The sequence below is a fragment of the Rattus rattus genome, chromosome 9, assembly GCF_011064425.1.
Source record: "Rattus rattus isolate New Zealand chromosome 9, Rrattus_CSIRO_v1, whole genome shotgun sequence".
Lineage (NCBI taxonomy): Eukaryota > Metazoa > Chordata > Mammalia > Rodentia > Muridae > Rattus > Rattus rattus.
In genome coordinates, this window is record NC_046162.1 from 69,812,375 (window position 1) to 69,822,783 (window position 10,409).

A 10,409-nucleotide genomic window follows, 5' to 3' on the forward strand; every position below is an offset into this window, starting at 1 on the left:
CCCCTCCTCCCTGTTTCCTCCTCTCTCTTTCTTCCTTCTGCCTTCTGCCTTCCCTCCTCCTCCTTCTTTTTATGATAAAGGGGTTTCATGTAACGCAGGTTAGATGAGCTCCGTAAGGGGCTAAGGGTGAGCCTTGAACTTTTATTTTTTTAATTTTTTTATGCATATGGCTGTTTTGCCTTCATGTATCTCTGTATACCACATGCACGTTCAGTGCCCACAGAAACCAGAGAGGGTGAAAGATCTCCCGGAGCAGGACTTACAGACAATTGCGAGCCATCGTGTGGGGGTTGGGAATCAAATCCTGGTCCTCTAGAAGAGCAGCAAGTATTCCCAACATCTGAGCCATCTCCCAGACCACGAACTCTTGGTCCTTCTACCTCCCACCACCTTCCATATGTTAGGATTACAGTAGGAGTGTGAGCTACCATGCCTAGCATTATTTATTACATTTATTTAGTGTGTGTGTGTGTGTGTGTGTGTGTGTGTGTGTGTGTGTGTGTGTGTGCAATCTCTGTGTCTTTCTGTCTGCCTTGGGGAGGCAGGGACAGATGGCTGCATCAGAAGGAGTGACCCTGCAGCTGGTGGCTTCCCCTGGACACTCCAGGTGCAGTGGCCACAGCACTAGCCCTCTTCAACAACCATGGTGGTCTCTTTCCTATGGACTGCATGGCCAAATCATCGGCCTGAGATGAGCCATGGCACTGCAGAAGGCCAAGGACCACATGGAGCCACGGTGAACAGTTTCAGTTCCAAACAACTCTGCAAGCCGAGAAAGCGTCCCTGCAGATGAAGCATGTAGCTAGTCTTGCCCGAGGAAGCCAGCCAGGGCTTGCGTGCCATCTGAGGGGCTGGTGCTGTGTCAGAGAGTCTGAGTGGGTGGCTGTCCTTTGCAGCTTTCCCTGTGCATATGATGTTGGATGGTTTCTCAAGACTGCAGTCAGCTGCAAATGCTGATCTGACAGGAAATACTGAGGTTAGAATTCATACCTCAGTGATGACTTAGGGAAAGCCCACCCTGCTCCTTGCTGCTTTCCTGCCTCAGGGACAGGCTGGAGGAGGCAGAGGGGGCTGGTGAGATCTGTCCCACTAAGCTCTCTGCTGCATCGTGTTGCCCCACTAAGCTCTCTGCTGCATCGTGTTGCCCCACTAAACTCTCTGCTGCATTGTGTTGCCCCACTAAGCTCTCTGCTGCATTGTGTTGCCCCACTAAGCTCTCTGCTGCATTGTGTTGCCCCACTCAGCTCTCTGCTTTGTTGTGTTGACCCACTAAGCTCTCTGCTGCATCGTGTTGCCCCACTAAGTTCTCTGCTGCATTGTGTTGCCCCACTAAGCTCTCTGCTGCATTGTGTTGCCCCACTCAGCTCTCTGCTTTGTTGTGTTGCCCCACTCAGCTCTCTGCTTTGTTGTGTTGCCCCACTAAGCTCTCTGCTGCACTGTGTTGCTCTTTCCTTTGGACTCTGGATGAGTACGCATCTCCTTCCTTTCTTTCTATTTCATGAATCGCCTTCAAAATCCACTTCCTCCGTGAAGTGCTCCCAGGAGTGCTCCCTGACCATCCTATTCCCATGGCCTCCTGGGACCGACTGAATGGCTCCTGGGGGTGCACTTGGTCTCGTTGCCTGGTCTCTGTTTTCTGTCTCTGCCCTTTGACTTTGCTGTCCCAGCCCAGGGAAGACAGACACTGTTGCTTACTTACAGCAATCCCAGCAGTGGGTCCATGGGAAGCATTGGGTTAGATCTTTTTGGATAAGGTTGTCTGGCTGAAATCCCCCCCCCCCAATTATTCTCCCTCCTTCCCCTTTGTCCATTCCAGCTCTCTTTCCTTTCTCTCTTCCTCCCTCAATCCTCCTCTCTCCATCACTCCCTCCTTTCTCTCCCTGCCCCACAGGATGCTACAATGTAGCTCAGTCAGGCCCCAACTCCCACGTCTCCCAGCTCAGCCTCCTGTTAGCATCTGCAGCCACGGTTATTACTTTTGTTTGTTCTTCACAGCCACCTTTTAAAAATGTGGCAGGCATTAAATCCCCCCTCCCGCCAGCTTTCCCCACCCCCCATCCCCAAGTAGATGCAAACCCTGAGGTTCAGAGTAGTCATGTGGCTGACACTTTTCTATTTCTTGGCCTCACTGAAGCTGGGAAAGCATTGCTTTTACTCAGACTGCAGGTGCATGCCTGCGTGTTAAAAGGACCCAGTGGGGGAAGGTTTGTCCGTGCAGCACTATGTGGAAGTGTGGCCAGACAGAAAGAGATGGTGAGCTCCTCCTAACAGTGAAATCAGAGGGAGAAGCTTGTCTGGGTAACTCTAGGTTTTGTTGACAGGAGACAGGAGCCATCTGTATCTGAAGTGCCCTCCCAAGGGAAGTAGCTCGTGCAGATTGCATGCACGAAACACACCAGACATCGGATCTTTAACCTGGGCTTTTCTCGAGGAGCTGGCAATCTGGGAGTTCAGGGTGAAATCAGTCGAGAACCAGGACAAAGATGGCCAATCCATTCAAAGTTGAGTCTTGTTCCCTGGTCTGGTGGAATCTTATCTACCTTCTCCCTCTTAACAGGGGGAAGGTTTGCAAACACCAAAGCCACTTAGCCTTGTATCCCTTCTCACCCATTTGAGTGACATCTCGATATAAGCTTAACTCGGAACAATCAAACCGTGAGCGGTGTGCAGATGCTTCCAAAGTGCATGTGTAGACTCTCCTACAGAGTGATGCACAGACTCGGTCCTGGGGCATATGTGGTACCAGTCATTGTGTCTGCACCACAGGTACAGACAGCCATGGGGCCTCAGGAAGTGGCTCTGAGGAGGTAGATAGGACTGAAGTCATGTGCCAGGAGACTGTCCTTCCTCATGTCCTTCCACAGCACTCACCTTAGGTGCATTGTGTCATCCTGGGCGTCCCTTCCTCCCTAACAGGAACTCCAGTCGCACTTCTAGTAAGATTTCCTAGACATTTCTCTAGTCAAGTCCCAGCTACAAGGCACGCGGTGATGGTTCTTTCCAAACTGGCTGGTTTCCTTGCGTAACCTGCTTAGGCTGGCTGCTTGGCAGCGTGGCAGTAAATCCTGAAGTCGTGTCCCCTTGTCACATCCTCCTGTCCTCAGACAGCAGCCTTATTCATCAGCATCTGGTCCTTTCTACCGGGGTTGTTGCTGTAACCCGAGCTGGTCTGCCACCTCTGAACACTTTCCTTTCTGTTACTTTCTAGAATCCTCTAAAGCAAGGCACACCACGGGCTGGAGGTGTCGCTTACTTGGTCGAGTGCTTGCATTGGATGCAAGAGGCCCTTGGTTCGGTCTCCAGCGTGGCGTAAGTGCGCACACGTGCCTATATTCTCAGTCCCTGGGACGTGGAGGTAGGAATATCAGATGTTCAAGGCCATCTTTGGTTACAGCAAACGCAAGGCCAACTCGGGATAGCTGGGATTCTGCTTCACTGTTCAAAGCTAAAACAAACGGCAATAAAATGAAAAAATGTAAATGGCAATAAAACAAAGGCAGATTACAGTGGTCCCACCTCCCACTTCAGCTTCTAGTTGCCTCTGAAACAACACGGAATCCTGGCGTGGACCAATCTGTGGCTGTTTCCGTGCCCCGTGCATCGATTTCCCTTCATGCCTTAGGGCGTGATGTCCGCTTCAGTTTAGAGGGGTTCTTTCCACAGCAGCAGAGGCTGGACATTTTCCCCAACTCTCCTCGGGCTCTTTTAGTACTGGTGGGCCATGAGCAGAAGGCATGTGTATGTATGCGTGTGTGTGTATGCATGCATGTGTGTGTATGCATGCATGTGTGTGTGTATGCATGCGTGTGTGTGTATGTGTGTGTGTATGCATGTGTGTATGCATGCATGTGTGTGTATGCATGTGTGTGTGTATGCATGCGTGTGTGTGTGTGTTCCAGGCTCACACCTTGAAGGGCTAAGCCCAGCCCTGTGATCAGGAGTACACAGGGTGGAATGAGGGACCACAGATGACAGCCACCTGGATGGCTGAGTCATGCGTGACATCTAGGTCATGTGTGACTAGGGAGGGACCTGGATGTTGCTCAGCTTGATTAGCATCTACAAAAGGGAAGCTGACCTTTGTGGTGTTCCACTGTGTCACCACGGTGTGACCTGATCTGTCCGAAGACTCATTTTCTGCCAGTTAAAACTGCCGCCTTTAGCTGGATGTGGTGGTTGTGGTGGTGGCAGCGGGGGAGGGGGCGTGCCTGAAACGCCAGCACTTGGGAGGCTGAAGGAGGAAGATCATGAGTTTGGGGGTTCCAGGAGGGTCTGGGTTACATAGAAAGAGCCCGTCTCAAACAAACCCAAAAGAACAAATAAAGAAAACCTTTTACCTTTTAAAGCCTTGCTTAAATGCTACCGTTAAAAGATTCGTTTATTACTTATGTGTATCTGTGTGTGTTTATGTGCACCACACTCATGAGGCTGGAAGAAGGCATCGTATCCCCAGTAGCCGGAATTGCAGGTGGGTGTGAGCCACACGCTGTGGGTGAGGGATTCGAACCTGGGTCCTCTGTAAGAGCAGCAAGTGCTCTTACCTGCTGAGCAAGCTCTCCAGGCCCCAAATGCTACTTTTCATTTGGTCTCCCAGAACCGGCCCCTACCTCTTTGGGCTTTTGCAGTGTGTCTATGTTAAATCCATTTGACATTTAATGCTTGGCGTCCTGGTTGGTTGTGTGTGCACAGTGACAGAATGGTCAAGAGGTGTGAACCCTAGAGCCAGACTGACCGTGTTCGAAGCTCAATCCTGCCAGTTAGCCTCACTGAGACCTTCAGCGATTTACATCCCGCCCCGCCCCACCCCACCCACCCTGACTTCACTCCACCCCCTGACCTCCACCCCTCCCCCAACTCATGCCAGCCCCACCCCCACTTTACCCACCTCTCCCCCACTCTCCCCTCTCCCCCACCCAACTCCCACCTGTCTCTCGCCCACATCCTCCCTACTCCTCCTCACCCCAGAACTTACCAGGGCACCTAATGTGATACAACTGATGCTTGCTTGCCAGGCTTTTTGTATCTTCCCTTGAAAATGAGGAAAAGACACCCAGGCACACGATCCACAGTGCAAGACCGAAGCTTCTAGGAACCTGGGGGCCCTTACACGCTTTCCAGGTTGCCCCTCAGGTGAGCCTGACAACGGTTTTCTCCTGAAAACTGTTTCTCGCTGCAGGGGCAGAACTCTCTGAGTTGGGGAGGGGCTGCCTGCTGTTTCCAGAAAACCCGCGCTCCCCGTTGTTTTTATGCACCCGTCAGGATGATCTTACGATTTTATTTTTCTGCTAATGTGATGAATTGTTTCGGGTAATTCCTTCTCTTCAGTGCTGGAGATCGAATGCGCTGCGTGGCTGAGCTGCACCCCCAGCGCAGCTTGATCTCATTTAGGATATTAAATCACGGCTGCACTCCTGGAACTCAGCCTAGATGTCCGCTCGGTTCTATTCACTAATATTTTATTTATAATTTTCCATTTGTATTCATGGTATGCGTGTGTGCACCTCTCTCTCTCTCTCTCTCTCTCTCTCTCTCTCTGTATGTGTGTGTGCGTGACAGTGGGGACAGTGGGGACAGTGGACAGTGTCTTGCTAGGTAGTCCTGGCTGGCTTGAAGCTCAGTCTCTAAAATGATGAATCCCCTTGGCCCTGCCTCCCTCCCCAGTGCATGGGCTTGTCCCACCCCACTCAGATGCATCTGCTCTCATAATCAAAAGCTACCTTTCTTCCCTTAGGAAACCATTTAGTTCAGTCCAGTTTTGTCGCTACCGAGTCTGCATCCACTTAGGTAGGCATAAGGGCCCAGCCCAACATGACTGACCCCTGCTTCAGATGCCAGTCACAAGTCCTGGATAACTCATGCTTCTGAGGTACCACTTATAAATCCAGCGTCTCCACACCCCACTTCAGGTTTGACAATTTGCTAGAACGAGTCAGAGGACTCTGTAAATCAACTTTTACTGTTGCTTACTGGTTTATTCTAAGTGGACCCATGGAAGCTATGCAGAACACGGTGGTATGGAGGATGGGGCACAGAGCTCCCCTGCTGGTACCCCATCCTCTCAGCCAGGGAATGGTCCCATGCAAATAGTAGATCTTCCTACTTTGATTAACAAAATCAAGATGTCCAGAGGCCTAGGTTCCAGGTGATTCTAGTTTTTGAAAAGTTGACAGTTAACATTAGTAACCATGTTTAGAATGATATATTTAGTATTGTAAATATTATAAACTATATGCAATGTTATTTAAATATTTATTAAACACTAGGATTCTAAAGATTATAAATATATAATTTATATATAATATAATTATGTTATAGAATTACATAAATATATAAAAATGTATATTTTAGAGATTCAATATATATACATTGTCTCTTGATTAATGTCTCATAGCTTTAATCTCATTTTGGTCAAAGAACATTCTTGAATGATTCCAGCGTTTTGAAATTTCTAGAGACTTTCTTTGTTGGTGTATATTTCTTAGAAGTTGGATTTACTTCTTTATTGATTAATATAGTATTGGTCTTTTAATGGGATTATTTAATCCACTTAAATAAAAAGGGTATAGTTGGGCTTACTTATCTAACTCATTTGTTGGGTTTGTACTACAAATTGAACTCAGGACTTTGCACATGCTCTCCCACTGAGCTGCAACCCAAGCCCAAGCCCAAGTTGGGCAAACGCTCACTATTTTTTTTGTCATCATCTACTTTATTCTATTTTTCTTCCTTTTTTTGGTCAACATTTCCTAGTGTTTTATTCTTTTTCTCATTCCTTTTTATGCATTCTTTTTTTTTTTTTTTTGGTTCTTTTTTTTTGATCTGGGGACCGAACCCAGGGCCTTGCGCTTCCTAGGCAAGTGCTCTCCCACTGGGCTAAATCCCCAACCCCATTTTTATGCATTCTTTTCCTTTAGCCACTATCTCGGCAATTAGATACTATGTAACTACATTAGTTACTCTTCTGTTGCTGTGATTAAATACCATGACCAAGACCTACATACAGAAGAAAGATTGTAGCAATAGAATGTGCATTCATTTTGATCCTAGGTGTAAAGAGGTGGGGCTGCTTCGGACCTGTCTGAAGTGGCTGACTATGATTTGCCCTGTGCTCTAGCAGAAGCGTGGTTTTGCTAGCTGCAGATAGTTTCTGCAATTGTGTGACATTTGGAATTCTGGGAGCTTTTCAAGGGTATGTAAATGGCAGGGCCCTAAAAGGCATGGGGAGGTGGGCGGGGGAGTTGTTCATTTAATGGGGGGTTGGTTGTGGTCTGTTAGTAGCTGTAGTCAAAGAAGAAATAAAAGGAAAGAGAGGTCAGAATCAGGAATAGCTCCTCATTTTCCTCTTTCTCTTTTATCTAGTTTTAGAGGGCGAAACTGGGAGGATCAAGGGTGGTAAAAAGAAGAATCCGGGGTTGGGGATTTAGCTCAGTGGTAGAGCGCTTGCCTAGCAAGCGCAAGGCCCTGGGTTCGGTCCCCAGCTCCGGAAAAAAAAAAAAAAAAAAAGAAGAACCCACAAAGTAACAAATGCCGGCTACAAAAGATCTTATGGCCTATGGTTCTAGAAAAATAAGATCCCCATTATGACAGGGAGTCATGACAGCAAGCAGGCAGGCAGGCAGGCAGGCAGGCAGGCAGGCAGGCAGGCAAGCAGGCATGGCGGCTGAAGCAGGAAGCTGAGTGCCTACATCTTCAACCACAAATATGAAGCAGAGATCATGACAAAAGTGGGACCAGAGTATAACTCTCAAAGCCCGCCCTCCAGTGACGTACTTCCTCCCAAACCTACCAAACGGCACTTCCAACCGGGGACCAAGTGTTCAAATCCCCAAGCCTGCGGGGGTGTTTCTCATTCAAACCACTACAGCAACACTGACTTATTTCAGTCTAATATAGAAGATTACATTCTTCAGTTTCTCAGTAACGCTAAAAACTGCCTTCTTTAGTCCCTTCTTCATCCGTGCTGTTGTCACATGGTCCTGTGTCTATGCACACATTTAAACTCTACAAGGTGTCAGAACTGCTGGCTGATGCCACATGCAGTGCTTACGCTCAGTCCTTCCTGTTACTAGTCCTTTCCCCTTGCATGTCCGTGATTCTGTCTAGAGTGACACACTTTCACTATGCAGATCTGTGGCTGTGAAATTATCTTGAAGACTGTTGCTTACTGCGTTATAAAATCAGCAAAAAAGAAAAAAGAAAAAGAATAGAAAAACATGCTGGGTGAAAATAGTGTGCCTTTCTCTTTTCTACCTTTGCTATTCAATGCATTTTCAATTGATGACCAGCATCACATCTCACATAGGGTGAGAGCAAAGAAGCTGGAAAACACTGATTGAAATTACTGAATGAATCATGCGTATCTATCTATCTATCTATCTATCTAACATTTCCCCTAATATATATGTATCTCATAGTTTCTCAGTATTACTTGAAATACATATATGTATATTAATATATGTAATATATACATATTAGATATATATGATTCACTCAGAGAAAATATAATTGCCAACAGAGTATTATGAACAGAATGTGACACATATACATTAAACATTAAATTGTATTTAAAGAATCAAAATTACTTACCATCCAAGCAGATGGCTTTCTAAAGAAATGTGTCTGACTTCTCGCTATGCGGTCTCGTCATTGGACCTCCCTGATTGCCCCCATCTGCGGCCTGCTTTCTTTCATCTTTCCAAGGTGCCTAGCTCAATTCCATTCAACACTGCTCAGGCAAGCGGAGCCAGGGGCTCCAAGCCAGGCTTCTGGCTTTCTTAGCACTGAGGCCCTTTCTCTATGGCCCTCATCAGTATGTCTTCCTGAGCGCTGTTCCCTGAGCTGGTCTGGAGCCTGGGAGTCTGGCTGCTCTGAACGGTGCCTGTGCGCGGCATCGGGGCCTCCCTCTGATGGCATTGTTTGTTAGCTGTGTCATGGTGTCCTGTGCTAATTAGGCCTAGGGAGGCTGCTGGCAGGATGCCCTATCTGGCAACTGGAGCCTGAGCTGTTGTGGAGGGAAGACTGAATATCAAATCGGAACGGTTAGCAGTCATTAAGCACGCTTCTTGTCCAATCTCTGTGGGAGAGTTCTACCGAGTGTGTCTCATCCATCCTCACGAGTCTGCAAAGAAAACTCTCTTATTCTCCAATTTTATCCTTTATTTAGTGGTGTGTGTGTGTGTGTGTGTGTGTGTGCATTCGCGCACGCACAGGTGATTCCAAATGTGTGCTTGTGGAGGCCAGAGGTCGACTGTGTGTTGAACAATCCACCTTGGTTTTTGACAGGAGGTCTCTCACTAGGACTCTGGAACTTTCCTTTTAGGCTACACTGCCTGTCCAGATGGCCACAGAAATCTGTTTGCCAGCACTGCCCCAGAGCTGGGATGATAGGTACTGGTCACAGTGCCTGGCTTTTTAAAATGTTTGTTTTTCTTTTTCATTGCTATTACTCAGCATTGTGACACATGCCCTTAGTCCCTATACTTGGGAGGGAGAGGCAGGTAGATCTCTATGAGTTTAAGGTCAGCCTGGTCTACATGGTGAGTTCCAGGACAGCCAGAGCTACATAGTGAGACCATGTCTCAAAACAACAAACAAAAGAAAACAAAACAAAAAACCTGGTTTATTTTTGTGTATGAGCTTTGGCTTGCAAGTGTGTATGTTCACCACATGTGTGCCGGCCTTGGAAGTCAGAAGACAAAATTAGATCCCCTGGAATTGGAGTTACAGATGGTTGTGAACATCTTGTGGGTACAAGGGGACCGAACCTGGGTTCTCTGTAAGAGCAAGTGCCCTTAACCACTGAGCCATCTCTTCAGTCCCCGCCCGTGCCTTTTTACATGGGGGCGGGGAAGGAATTGGATTCAATTCCTCTTGCTTGCATAGAAAGCGCTTTACGCTTGGATCCATTGTTTCAGCCCTCACTCTTCAGTTTGAAAGAAAGACCCAGAGAAGTGTTGTGCTCATGGTTGCCCCACCGGGAAGTGCGGAGAGGATCTGGAGTGGCATGCGCTGCTGCTGCTGCTGCTGCTGCTGCTGCTGCAGCCGCTGCCGCTGCTCTGCAACTTGGTAGTTCCGGTTCTCTCTGCAGGAACCGGAACTGGATTGGACCTTGGAGCATGCTCAGACCACACCCTCTAGTCTACTGAGGAAGAGCCCGAGACTTGGAGCAGCTTAGTGGCATCGCCAGTGCCACGCGTCAATGAACGACAGAGCCTGCGCTTTATCTGTTGTATCTGGGTCTTATCTTGTCAACTATCCTGTGCTGCGCTTGACGGCTGCCATCTCCCATGGTGGAGCTTTGGCCTTCCTGTGGGCTTGCTCAATTTGCCAATCCCTGCCTCAGTCGTTTCTTCTTACCCAGAAAGGTGAATAGCTCTCACCTCAGATTGACAGTTGTTGCTTCTGGTTTT